Source organism: Aquarana catesbeiana, linkage group LG05 (assembly GCF_042186555.1).
Source record: "Aquarana catesbeiana isolate 2022-GZ linkage group LG05, ASM4218655v1, whole genome shotgun sequence".
In the NCBI taxonomy this organism is placed as follows: Eukaryota; Metazoa; Chordata; class Amphibia; order Anura; family Ranidae; genus Aquarana; species Aquarana catesbeiana.
Window position 1 is genome coordinate 288,660,410 of NC_133328.1, and position 15,448 is coordinate 288,675,857.

The window sequence follows — 15,448 nt, forward strand, 5'->3', positions numbered from 1 at the left end:
CATTACCTATCACCCAGATGGCACTGTCACCTTAGCTATAGGGGATAATCAAGAACACATGGAGATGTGTAACCTGATACAATACCTGGAGGAGGAATCGGAACTGTCCGGTCCATCTCCTCCAGATTTGGATCAGATCTTGTCATCCCTTCCGGAAGAACTATGGGAGAAACATCCAGCTGATGTTGGACTTTTGCCCATACCTCCGGTTACCCTACAGCTGATTCCAGGAGCAGTGCTTCCCCAACAAAAACAGTATCCACTCAGTGCACCCCAAGAGGCGGCCATAGAAATGCAGGTCCAATCCTTGTTAAAAAGTGGAGCTCTAAAAGAGGTAAATTCACCGGCGAATACTCCTTTGTACCCGGTTAAAAAGAAAACAGTAGCCGGTAGTCCGGTTAAGTACAGAATGGTCCAAGACCTCAGAGCGGTCAACAAAATACTAGCCCCGATGACACCTTTAGTACCCAATCCACATACGTTACTGTCACAAATACCATCAACCAGTATGTACTTTACGGTTATAGATTTGGCCAACGCTTTCTTTTCCGTCCCGCTTGCGGAAGAATGCCAACCGTGGTTTGCATTTTCCCTCAAAAATCGACAACTAACCTGGACACGCCTACCGCAGGGTATGGCGCATTCACCTACCTTGTATTCGCAAGCATTGCAAACGGTGTTGGGAGAATGGGTACCACCAGATTCCTGTTTGTTGTTACAATATGTGGCTGATTTATTGTTATGCTGCCCGGACAAGGAAACTTGTTTGGCCACCACCCTTAATTTGTTGCGATTTTTGGCAGAAAGAGGTTGCAAGGTTAATAAGAAAAAGTTGCAAGTGTGTCCGAAAAAAGTTATCTTTTTGGAACATTGTATATCACAGGGTACAAGACATCTCACTGAGGAGAGGGTTCAAGTGATAAAGGGAATGTTACCCCCACGGAATTTCAAACAATTGCATATGTTTTTAGGGATTGTGTCATATTGTAGACAATGGATACCACACGCTAGCGCTTTGATGCAGCCATTATACGATTGTTTGAAAATTGCACCGTATATGCTTACAGAAGTAGCTTATGAGTTGTTTGTCACTTTAAAAAAGTTGTTGATTTCTGCCCCGGCTATCGGTATTCCAGATTACACCAAGACATTTCATTTGTACATTGCTGAGATCACTGGACACGCCACAGGTGTTTTGACACAGGCACATGTAAAACAAAGACCCGTCGCTTACTTTTCAGCAGCATTAGATCCAGTGTCCAGAGGTTCACCGTCCTGTGTATGGGCGGTAGCAGCGGTGTCGATAATCCTAGATAAGTCATCAGAAATTGTTCTAGACAATCCAGTTGTAGTGCACACCACACATGACATACATGCAATCTTGTCTCAAGTTCAGCCCAAACACATTTCAATGGCTAGGCAATTAAGGTTACAGTGTACTTTACTTTTACCTCCAAATGTCACTTTTCAGCGCTGTACAACCTTAAATTTGGCCACCTTTTTGCCTCTTCAGTCACCAGATTTGGCAAGGGGGAATAATAGTGCTAATAAGGAAGGAGATGAGGAAACTGACACCCTTCTGTTTAAAGAGATAGATGAGCACGATTGTTTTCAGCTCATGGAACAGGAGACAATGGGATTCCCACATGTTACAGATACACCAATCTTAAACGCTGAGCACACTTTGTACATAGATGGCAGTAGGTTTGCTGATGATAAGGGTAAATATCACACAGGGTATGCTGTAGTGACTGATACACAGGTGATTGAAGCACAGCCCTTACCAGCCCACATGTCAGCACAAGAAGCAGAATTAAAAACTTTAGAACAAGCCCTAGAATACTTAAAAGGACGAGAAGGGAATATTTACACTGACTTTGCCTACGCTTATGGTGTAGCGCACGATTATGGCCACATATGGAGGGCTAGAGGTTATCTGACAGCAGCAGGTACACCTGTAAAACATGGAGAAGGGATTAAGAGAGTCCTGAACAATCTTCAAAAGGTTAAACGAGTGGCCATTATGAAGATAGCGGCACACACGAGCGCAAAGACAATTGAGACAAAAGGAAATGCATTTGCAGATTTGACTGCAAAACAGGCAGCTCTAGGGGAAGGAAGCCCTGAGACCTTAGCAGCGGTAGAGGTGAGTATCCCAGAACCAACATGGCAGCAGCTGAGTAAATTACAGGAGCAAGCAGGGGAGAGCGAGAAAGATAAGTGGGTCAGGATGGGAGCAGCACCAGACCTTGACAATGTATGGAGGTAAGGAGGCAAAGTATGCCTACCTGCCTCTCTGTATCCAGCAATGGCAGCGGCAGTTCACCTACCCACACATGTCAGTTCCAATTCCATGTATAGGATTGTGAACCAAGGATGGCTCGCCCCTGGATTCAGTAGTACTGCGAGAAACTACTGTGCAGCCTGCCAAATCTGTCTCCTGAATAACCCAGGACAGAGAGTAAAAACCCCATGAAAACACCAGGTCCGGGCCCAATACCCCTTCCAGAGACTGCAAATTGACTACATACAAATGCCTAAGAGCGGCCCCTTTGAATTTGTCCTCGTGTGTATCGATTTATTTTCAGGTTGGCCTGAAAGCTACCCAGTAAAATCAGCTACAGCAAAAGCCACAGCCAAGAAACTGATCACTGAGTTAATACCTAGGTTTGGTCTTCCTGAAACCATAGAATCAGATAGGGGGACACACTTTACAGGAGAAATCATGCAGAATGTGATGACCATGTTAGGGGTTCAACAAAGTTTCCACACCCCTTACCACCCACAGAGTTCAGGATCAGTGGAAAGAGTAAATGGGACAATAAAGTTGAAAATACAAAAAGCCATGCAAGAGTTAAACAAGCCATGGCCAGAATGCCTGCCTTTGGCTTTGTTCTCCATAAGATACACTCCAACAGGGAAAACAGGATTGTCCCCATATGAAATACTTTTTGGGAATGCACCTAGATTAGGTCTATACCTTCCACAGAGTATACAATTGCAATGTGATAGTTTGACTGCATATGTGATACAATTACAACAACGTCTAACTAAGATCCACAAAAGTGTGTATTCTTATCTTCCAGACCCTAACTCAATAGCAGGTACACATACACTGCTATCAGGAGATTATGTATATGTTAAGAAACACACCAGAAAGACATTGGAACCTAGATTTGAAGGTCCTTATCAAGTGCTTTTGACCACAGCCACTTCAGTGAAATTGGAAGGAAAAGCAGCCTGGATCCACGCATCACACTGCAAAAAGAGTCTTGAACCGAGAGAAACAGAATGAAGATCCTTCTAACTATGATAATAGTGCTTGAATGTTTTCAAATGTTTGTTTATACATGGACTCCCGGTATCAATGTAACAGTTCATGAAAATAGTACAGATCTTAGATGGGTAAATCAGGATAAGAGTATAACGCAATATTCTTACTACGAATGGTATACGGTAGGAAATTTCACGGTGTCAGGACAGGAGGGTCCTTTTTACATGATGCAGAATATGGAATCACCAGTAGTGTGGATAAAAGCCAAATCACAAGCACAAGTAAACATAACTTTCCATTGGAGGGACAATTTAACATGGCCCTTTAATAACACACTGCATAAATGTCATAAGTTAGGTCCATCTGAAACATGGAGAGAAGTAAAAGACAAATTACTACAGTTACTTAGAACTCCGAATTCAAAAGAATATGAGACAGCACAAAAGGGAAAAGGTCCTAGACCAGCAAGGGGAAGTGGGCAATTCAATCTAACAGGTCCTCTTAGTACCAATCAATCTGCAACTTATATTTGTACAGCATGGTATTTTGTACCAGTAAGGAAATGGGAAAACACAACAGGAGGATATATACAATGGCAACATTATGGTTTCAATATAAAGATAGAGGACGCTCTACCCACCATCTTCGAATCCTCTGTATTAACTCCTATTCCTAGATCTTGCATAAATGTTTCGGTATCACAACAGAAAACAAAAATCAAATTTAATGTAACTTTTCCCCAGCTACCAGAGTGTAGGTATCGCCGAGAATGGTATGATACAGTTCTCGGGGCTGCAGGAACCGGAATGGGAATAATGAATGGGATACAGATGGAAATGATACAAAATAAGTGGAAACGTGCAGGAAGTCACATAGCTGATAGTTTAATAATCACAAGCAAATGGTTACCTACAACATTCGAAACACAAATTAGCCAGGTACAATTAACTAAATATCTCAATATTATGGTTAATCACACAGCACTAGCCAGTCTGGAGTTGTGGAAAGCAAATCAGGAGTTCATAAACATTACTCAATGTGCTTTTTCTACACTATCTTATCACATTCAAATTAATAGAGCTCGAGATGAGCTACGATTAGGGAATTATCGCACTTGGATGAACTATTTCAAGGGTTTAAATTTAGAAAGTACATGGTTTGAAGTACCAGGAAAAGAAGTTGAATGTGAGGAAAGATGGTGTGCTGGAAGGTTTGATGTATACAAAGTGGAAGAGGTCCAGGTAATGTGTAAGTTAATAGTGATGCCACTCCTGATAGGAAAGGATCTACCTGAATTTTGGTACCCTGAGATTTATGAACACTATGTAGATACACAAAACATGACTCATGATCTAAGTCTATGTGCTAAAACTAATAAGGGAATAGTCTGTGGAAGAAGTTCTCCAGTCTATGAACCTTGCTTATTGAAACATCAATCTAACATATGTAATTTTCAGAGATTACCAGTAGGTGTAGGAAACAGATTTATGGAGATAGGACCACAACATATTTGTTTAGTCACAAATGATCAGGAAACTATGGAAAGTTTAAATAAAATGGCCCCTTTTTCAGGATGCGTAAAGAATGTTAAAATGCTTAAATGGCAAAATGACACTTTCCTTTTTGAACCAGATGCACATAGAATATTTAATCTAGAATGGACGGTAGATAATCTTACTGATACTACACCTTTTATAATATCATTAGAGCCCTTACGGCAAATCTTAAATGAGTCCGAAATACTTAGAAAACACATAGAGACACAAGAACATACCCTTCAAAATAATCTAATATCTGCGGTTATAGATAAAGGGAAATTAATACATTTATAATCACAAATAAGAGATGAAACAACACATCATTGGTATGATGTATTTGCTGGATGGTCACCCACTGCTACGGCAATTCTTAACTGGATGCTCAATCCGATACTTATTCTAATTTTAGCTTTTGTACTGCTTACCGTGATAAACTGTTGCTTATATAGGAAGATTAAGGCACGAACAAACAGAATAGAAAGAGAAAGGTATTAGGAACTCTAATGACAAAAAGGGTAACTTGACATCACCCCTTTTCTATTCTCTTTGCTTATAAGATGCAGGTATGGATTTGAGGGATGAGGGTAAATAGAGAAGACTTATCCTCCTCTGACAACCCGCGGTCAGGGATAGTACTCTTTGAAGTATCGGCTGTTCACTTGTTTGCAAGGACCCAGAATCGTGGAGGGGATGATGTCAAAGGGGGAAATTGATAAGGTTGGAAATAATGGACTAGAGTTCTACTTAAGTTGTTTTTCATTTCTCTGCATTATGTGTACGTGTCAGCATATGTTGCAAGACTAGCTTAAGGTTTTCCAGATGAAAGTCCAGCGTGATGTATGTTGAAATATACTGCTTGTTACCTTATATGGAAATTTGCTGAAATATATGTTTCTGTAACCAGCCCTATAAATGCTTCAAATAAAGCAGTTCAGTTCAGTACGGGACCTTTAATGCTCCGGAACTGACATACAGATACTCCTGATTCTGTGTCTTACTTCTTTGAGAGCTAAATTAGGCAAAGCAATATAAACTAGAGGCAATTTAGTTGAGAATTGCACTTAACAATTCGGTGTCGCTGACATTCGAATCCACCTGTTCTGGTAAGAGTATTTCATCTATCCCCATCCCAAGATTTCCATGCTGATGAATCACATACTAGAAGATTTTTCACTCATATTGGATTCCACATTTATTGCACTATGGGACTTTACTATTTCACTTTTCTTTACTCATGTCTTAGTTGATAACATTTATGAGTCATTGAACTTTATTTACATATAATCTTAGTTTTTTGTTTTTTGATGTTCCAGTGGGCACTATCCACTGGTCACAGAATTGAAATCAGTTTTTACTGAGTCCAGCTCAGACACGGAAATTGGCGGTATGTTTCTTAGGCTCAAGAATTTAATGACCTCAGAGATACACCTCCAATGGGACACAGCGTTTTTAGAACAATACAGATGGTTCCCAGAGGTCTTTGTTGGGATGTTTTTCCACAACAGGGTGATCCTGATTTGGAATCATGGTTTAGATACTTTAATGAAATTGGAATTGAGCTCCTAGGATTTCTAATAGATAAGAAAAAACTGAGATTGTCCTTGATAGATAAAGAAATTAAGGACTTAAATGAAAAATTGACTCCACATAAGACTCCACATATTTCTCTTTCTACAAGTTTGAAAAATCACTTGGAGAAAGAAGAAAAAGACCAAAGAAACAAGAAACAAAAGAAATACAACTGAGACCTCACTGATTGTAGGACCAATTCTGTCTTCAACTGGCAGAAAAAAACAGATATTTCTGTACCATCTGGGGAGGGTGCCTCAGAGATGAAGGTTACTAATCCCGAGATACAACCCCCGGGTAGGAGGTTGACATACAAACCCCATCCAGTGAGAAGTTCAACAACCTCACTTCAACACACACAATTCCCGGAAAGGTCCACTCAAACCCCCATACCATGAGAATAAAAACATCCACATGGGAGATTCTTCCCGTCATCCCCAGAACCAAAGAGGGAGGGGGTCTAGGAATGGACATAGAGGACAACGAGGAAAACATTCAACATATCCACATCCACAGGGTGGGTATATGGGATCCCCGTTGGGTTGGACAGATCATTGGGGTGATTACAGACGGAGTCGCCCCATGAACGACTATGCCCCTAGAACACCCATTCAGACCTATAACTGGTTTCAACCACTACAAGACAGAGACTCTGGAACTACACCCTATAATCCTTACAGACATGATAACAGAGATGAGGATCTATTCAATAGATCCCCATACAATTACAACCAGAGCCATCTGGGACCCTCTCATCGCTCAGATTTTCCCAGATGTATGGATCAGTACTCAGAAGGTCCAGAGCGAAGAGATGCACCAGAGGGGGGAGGAGGGTCCAAAGCAAAAAGAAAAAACTTAATAGGTAGTGGCATCTTCAATCTCAGGTCAGCTATTCTGACAGATGAAGAGAAACAGGTTCTGGATAAGAGACTGAAATATGTTCCCCCAAGAACTCTTAACAAATTCACTACATTCATTGACATTCAAAAATGTGTCTGCAAACTTAGTATTCAGAGACACTTTCTCACTCAAGGGTCCACCAATTATTCACGCACTACTGATGATTATGTGCACACTGATGATTATGTGCACATTAATCTAACCCCTCATTATTCAACCCCCCAGGGGCTATGGCATCATCCATTTCAGTTTTTCGTAGTTTGGTTCTATCTGACCTAGATGCATTATCCACTAAAAAAAAATATATGGATCCCAACCTTAAAAGGGGTTTAAAACAACTCTGCGAGCGCAAAAATTTGATTATACGTCCCGCTGACAAAGGGGGAGCCATAGTAATACTAGCCACTTCAGCCCCGGAAGGATTTACCCCCTTCCTGACCAGAGCACTTTTTACAATTTGGCACTGCGTCGCTTTAACTGCTAATTGCGCGGTCATGCAATGCTGTACCCAAACTAAATTTGTGTCCTTTTCTTCCCACAAATAGAGCTTTCTTTTGATGGTATTTGATCACCTCTGCCGTTTTTATTTTTTGCGCTATACACGGAAAAATTTGAAAAAAATTGATATTTTCTACTTTTTGTTCTAAAAAAAATCCAATAAACTCAATTTTAGTCATACATTTAGGCCAAAATATATTCAGCCACATGTCTTTGGTAAAAAAAATGTCAATAAGTGTATATTTATTGGTTTGCGCAAAAGTTATAGCGCCTACAAACTAGGGTACATTTTCTGGAATTTACACAGCCTTTAATTTATGACTGCCTATGTCGTTTCTTGAGGTGCTAAAATGGCAGGGCAGTACAAAACCCCCACAAATGACCCCATTTTGGAAAGTAGACACCCCAAGGAAATTGCTGAGAGGCATGTTGAGCCCATTGAATATTATTTTTTTTGTCCCAAGTGATTGAATAATGACAAAAAAAAAAAAAAATTACAAAAAGTTGTCACTAAATGATATATTGCTCACACAGGCCATGGGCATATGTGGAATTGCACCCCAAAATACATTTAGCTGCTTCTACTGAGTATGGGGATACCACATGTTTGGGAGTAAAGCAGAAGGACAAGACGTATGTGTATCACGTGGCCACGCCTTACGCGTTTCGTCATCCAGACGTCATCTGAGGCGCCTTCTGCTTTACTTCCGGGTGTGGAGCGAGCGGTGGAACGCACGCCACACCACGCTGAATGTTCCCATTCAGTTTGACTGCCAACCAGGCAGCGGGGCATTGTTTGCCTGTTTTAAAACAACATTTTAATAAATATTTTTTACGGATTTACGCGATGGGGCTCATTTTTGTTTTATATGGATGTGCCTGCGGGGATTGACTGGAGCCAGCCCGGATACCGGGAGCGGAGATTCGAATAAGGAGCTTTCACCAAGGACCATTGCTGCAGGATACAGCTGACAGGCTTGATACCCCTGCAGGGGTGATTTCTTCCGGTGAGTGAGGGTACATTGGGGGGCCTTTGGAAGGCTGGAAGATTTCACGTCACTAAGAGCACTGCTAGATGGTTTGAAGAGACTCACTATTTGCACTTTAGGAAGAACGTTTTCAACATTTTTATTTTTTATTTTTTATTTTTATTTTTTCCCTTTTTTGGGACATTTTGTGGACTGAAGATTTTATGATTAATTTTAAATTCTTTATGTGCATTCACGATTATAGGTTTTTATGTTTATTTTCATTTTCATATTTTTAGTTTTATTTTTGTTCTAATTTATGCACAATTGGTGTTCTTTATGCATAGTATATGTTTTTTAAGGATTTTCTGATAGATATTTTGGGAATTCAAATCACTCTTTTATACTCACCTATAAGGTTTAGATCACCTTTTGTTTAATAAGGAGTTAATACACGCTGCACTTTACATGCATGTGGGCATTTGTCACACACACTTCAGGAATTCCCACACGATTGTGTTTTTTACATCCTACATATTGATATTTATGTTTAGTGTTTTTCACAGTTTACTTGATACACCACATTAGCTTTTTGCACATTAGACAATTTCAGTGGAACAGCGCCAATCACCCCCTTTTTTTGACTCTAGTCTAGAGGCTAATTAGCCGCTAGGATTGCTTTTACATGAAAGCCGACCGCTGGCTGAAAAGAATGATACCAAGATGATACCTAAACCTGTAGGCATCATTCTTGTATAACCAATCAAAGTCGTGAATGGCGTACCTGAAGACAAAGAAATGGTTAACAATAAAGCACAGTAAACAGTAAAGTATAAAAAATTGCAGACCTGAAAAACAAACTTGATAAAACATAATAACAATAAAACATTGCAGAATAGAATACAGTAAAAAAGAGCAGAACAATAGAGAGAGAATAGAGAGAGAGAGAACAATAAAACGACAACTATTTTTTTTTATTTTATATTTTTGTATGTGTTTTTTTTTTTTGTTTTTTTTTGTTTTTTACACTTTTTTTGTAACTAACTATTATAACTGTAACCGGTTCCAGGTTCGGGTCTCTCAAAATGTGATGGCATCTTGGGAGACCCTGTGAAAGTGTGTCTAGTCTGTGCAGTGCTGTACCCTACGCTAATACTCAACTAGTGAATGGTAGCATTCAAAACATTCACCAATGCAAAGACCAGGATTGTCAGGACAGGAGGGACAATAATAGCGGGTGTCACGCCTATATCCGCGCTTGCTGCAGACACAACATCTTTTTTGGGGGGGTTCGTTGGGTAGGGGTACTCGGGAGGACATAAAAATGCCTCTCATGCAGCCGACTGCATTTGGTTGGGGATGTGAATGGGGGAAGTACGGGTGCTGCAGAAGTGGTGGGTTCCCAATTAGGATTGGCGAATGCAGCAGGAAGGGCATTATGGGCAAGACGGGCCTGTGTTTGTCTTTTTGGTGGCAGCAGGACACTACTTGTGCTTGCCACCTCACCAGCTTGAACTGCATTTATGGGACTTGCCACGTCACCAAGTGTTACTGCAGTGCTGGTTTGACTACGACCGGGGTGTACTAGGCCGCTGGTGCTTGCCAGTTCACCAAAACGCTACCAAAAAAACTGTAATGCCCCGTACACACGGTCGGATTTTCCGATGGACATTGTCCGATCGGAGCGTGTTGTCGGAAATTCCGACCGTGTGTGGGCGCCATCGGACATTTTCCATCGGATTTTCCGACACACAAAGTTGGACAGCAGGAGATAAAATTTTCCGACAACAAAATCCGATCGCGTCAATTCCGACCGTGTGTGGCCTGTTCCGACGCACAAAGTGCCACGCATGCTCAGAAGAAATTCCGACACGGGACAGCTCGTTCTGGTAAACTTAGCGTTCGCAATGGATACAGCACTTTCGTCACGCTGCAATGTAAAAAATGGTTTAATACAGCGCACTCTCTTCTTCTTTATAATGTGACAAGAATTAAGTAGTTTTGCTGCTCATATTCACACACACTTCTCACAAAGTTTTATTTGTGTTTTTTTAGTGGGATTCCCTCAATATATTGTTATTAGTTGTCACATCTGACAGTTTTATATTTTTTATGTTTTTTTTTTTTTTGTTTTTAAGCCTTTTTTTTTCTTTAATGTTTGGATTTTTTCCAAGGCTGATCTTTGTTCAATGTTATTTTTATTTTTACTCCAGAATATTTGTGTGTGTTTTGTGTGGCAAGTTACCCCAACACCATTGATATCTTTTATTATTTAATCTCCATGAGATTTTTTGTTGTTGGTGTCCCTTGTTCATTTCACATTTTCTTTAATGTTTGGATTTTTTCCAAGGCTGATCTTTGTTCAATGTTATTTTTATTTTTACTCCAGAATATTTGTGTGTGTTTTGTGTGGCAAGTTACCCCAACACCATTGATATCTTTTATTATTTAATCTCCATGAGATTTTTTGTTGTTGGTGTCCCTTGTTCATTTCACATTGTATATTAGAAATGTACCTGAATCCTCACAAACAAACCATCATTTTTGAAGTAAAACACATAGGAGAGTATAATTCAAAACAAAAATCCTTTATTAAGGGATCAGAACCAAACAAAGAGGAAGGCAACACTGGATCAACAGGAGAAATTAGTGAAGCCTGGGACCCCCACGGCAGACATCAATTCTTGAACATCAAAATTGGTGGCCTGAGGAGTCCATATGTAAGGGAGGGCAGTCTGGTCCGGGATTCACAGAGATCCGGATAGCAGCAGATGACATCAGTGTCCCCAGGCTGTGGTACCCCAAGAGGCTGCATCTTTTGGCCGACCAGACTGGATCCAGGGTCCTCACTGTCTGGTCTTCCTTTCACACTTCCTTCCGGGCTGTGGCTGTGCAGTTGGAGATGTGGCAGGAGGAGGAGTAGGACCTGGAGGAGGAGTAGAACCTGCAGGAGGAGGAGGAGGACCATCGCGAAGGTGTGTTTGAGGTGTAATTTGGCCCCTCATACCTTTCGCCAGAGCCTCTGATATGAGGGCCTCACACATGGCTTTTTGGCCCTCCTCCATCCTCTGCATTTTATAGGCTATGAATGCAGCAATGTTCTCCTGCCTGGTGTGGGGTGCTCCCAGGACCTCTGTAGCCCTACAAAAAAATCTGATAGCAGCCTCCTCTAGGGTACTCCTCCTACTGCCACTTTCTGTTTCCAGGGGGGGTGGAGGGACCTGCAGATCAGCCATCCGGCTCGGCCTGGCCACCTCCTGGCTGAGACTTCCCTGTGTATGAAAAAGGGACATGGTTTTAGTTTTTGCATCATCAATCACAATCATAAATTAGTACTCCCAACTAACATCTAGTTAACATCATTGATTGGACAAGCAGAAATATTTAGAGGAATGCTATACCTGGCTCAATCTGGGCTCCTCCACATGTGGCCTGGAAGGCCCAGGTTGGGCGTCAGAAGCCTCAGCCGGGGGGGAAGGAAGCGTGGAAGGAAGACTGGAGAGTGATGACCTGGGTTCAGTCTGGCCTGCCAGAAAGTGCAGCCTTTCGTAGTACAACATCCTGGGGACATAGATGTCATCTGCTGCTCCGGATCTCTGTGAATCCAGGACTTTATTGCACTCCCTCAGATATGTGCTCCTCAGGCCACCAATGAAAATCTTTAAATAAGTGATGTCTGCCGTGGGGATCACCTGCTTCACAATTTCACACAATTGCTCCAGTGCTGCCTTCCTCTTTGCTTGGTTCTTGTAATGGGGGTGTTTAATCTCCCACAGACAGGGCAGCTCCCTTAGCATCTCTATGAAGACTGAAATGAAGTCCTGATCTTTCAGTACCATATCCATGTTCACTGCAAGACACAACACAAGACAAAGCCTAATGTCACACCAAACTCTCCTAATCTTGTTACAATATAGGCCTCAATCTATAGAAGCAGTATAGGCCCAAGTTTGTCTCTTACCTTCGTTCTTACGATCGCCGCGTTCAATGCTCCTTCCTCCGCTCACAGATCAAACGTAATACGCACGCGTGTTACGCTTTATATACACTGCGCATGCGTGTAACTCCGCCCGCCCCTGACGTTCTTTCTAGTGTATTCCCCGCCCCTTTTCGTTCGGCGCAGTGGGGGAAGAGCATGATGGCGGACATACAGCAGGTGCGGGCTAATTGTAGCAACGAGGAGGAGGAGGAGGAGGAAAGGGCGGATCCAGGCACGTCCCGATCCAGAAGGAGACGTTTTAAGGCCACAAATATGTCGTTTGGGGAGATGTTGGAGATGGTCGACATCATGAGGAAGTCCGACTATGACGGAAAATATGGGCCTTACCCCAACCCCAATATCCGAAAGGCCAAAATCATGGCGAAAGTGGTCAGGAGTCTAGAGCGGAATTTCGGGGTACGAAGGTCTAAAGATCAGCTCAGGAAGTGGTGGTCGGACCTGAAGTTGAGAGAGCCAGAGCAGTACCGAAAGATCCGGAGAGTGCTGCAAAAAAGTAAGTAGTTGTGCTGTGTTCCTATTCTTTCTGTCTTTATTACGTTCGTTCTGCTCCATATGCTTTGATTAGTTGTAACGTTTCCAAAGGTCAACTTTAATGTTCATGGGCACATTATTCGTTCGTATCAAACATTTTTCTTTCGGCCTCTAGAACACCATTGTTTAGGCCGTATGCATTTTCACACATTTTTGGGGGCCTACTTGGATGCCAAATATTTGTTTGTGTAGATGGGTTTGTTACTAGAATGAAATGCAAACTAGATTGTGTGTAAGGAGAGGACACTGAGCAGCTGTTTTCACATCTGGACACTGGAGCACTAGTGTGGGACACAAGAACACCATTTTTATTAGGGGGCCACACAGGTGCTCCAGTGTATACTATAGGGGGGTCTCCATCTGTGAAGCTTGTACCAAACAGGTAAAGTATTGCAGCTTGACAAAGGGCAATAAAAAATATACATCTTGGAACTCGGCTAAAATAGACAATTGTACCCCACTTCCAAGCAATGTTTCCTATTTCTATAGTTCTGCCATCAAATATCTGTGTGCTAAGTATACCATTTTTGTTTTACATAGGGGAGAAAAGACTCGGACACCCCTCATCCCAGGAGACCAGAGACCCCCCCCCTCTGGAAGAAGGGGAAATACCAACCCAAGAAGCTGAGCAGGAGGAAGAAGAAGACGTGGTGTAGATTGGCACCACAACAGGTGAGTGTCTGCGACCACAGACTCAGGTAAAAGAGATGGATGGTGGCAGATTTTTGAGACCTTTTTTTTTGTTCTTTATCTCTTTTTAGGTGATCGTGATGTGAGGGATCCAGAACGCTTTACATCTGAAAGTGCCCAGATACTCATCGGGGAGATCATGGGGTGTAATCTCCAATTGCAAAACATACATCAACAAATCAGTGATGTTATTAAAAAAAATAATAACATCATTGATGTTTTGGGGCGAATTTAAACCCCACAAAATCACCTGTTTTATCGTACCAAACTTTTTTCAATGTTTAGAAAAGCCAAATTTGGAGGATGCACACAGTGTGCCAACATGTGCTATCTGCCATCACGGGAGATCAATGGACGCGTTTTGGGGGGGCAACCCCTTCCTCAATTATAAAGTAGCGTTGAGGAAGGGCTTGCTCCCCCCAAACACGTCCCTTGATCCCCCATGATGGCAGATAGCACATGTGGACATTTGTAAATTGGTGTGCATCTTCCAAATTTGGCTTTTCCAGGGGTGATTTCCCCCCATCTGAACGCTATATCAAACCCAGTTCCTAAATACTGATGTCTGATATAGCCTTCAGGTTTTACCTAATGTGAACTTTGTAAGTTCAAGTTTTTTGGCTTTCTTGTTGGTTTTACACAGGCCTGTTTTATCTGAAATGGATATTTTGATTTTTCATAATGCTACTGCAAACATTGTTATACAACAAACATGTTGATTTGTTTTAAAAACCTTTGGTAAATGCGCATGTGATTGTGCAGGTATAAAAAAGTGCCTTACTCAAGAATGTGTGGATTATTGTCTCAACACTACAACACTTTTGGGGTGATGTAATTGTTGTTTTATGCACAAATGGGGGTTATTTCCTAAGGGCAAATCCTCTTTGTACTACAAGTGCAGGTTCAGTGCAGTTGCAAGTGCACTTGTAGTGAAATGTGTTTTTGCATTTAGGAAGTACCAGCCAACACTGTTTTTTATAAGGTTACCCAATCACGACATTTTCTGCACTCAACACATTTCTGTCAGGGTCAGCTAAAACAAACACAAGCAGTAAATGTCCACCAAGAATTTCTTTTGGTTGTTTTTTATTTGAAAAAGGTGTCACATATTGTCTGGCATATTGATAGCCCCCCTACCCGCAAAGAACTCCAGGTATCGTAACCGGACATCACGGGCATTCAGGGAGGGCAAGCCAGGACGGCCGCTTTCAAGTGCTGTCATTGTTGATGTATTTGGGATTCCGGCCTCAGGCCCAACTGAGCCAGCATAGTTGGCTGAATGTTTTCGTAGAAAATTATGGAGAACACAGCAGGCAAGTATTATATGGTTCAGTTTATACTCCGCCATATGGATGGGTGTCATAAATAATCGGAACCGGCTGGCCAGGATTCCAAATGTGTTCTCCACCACTCTTCGGGCTCTGGCCAGCCGGTAATTAAAAACCCTCTGTTCCGGGGTGAGGGTCCTCATCGGGAATGG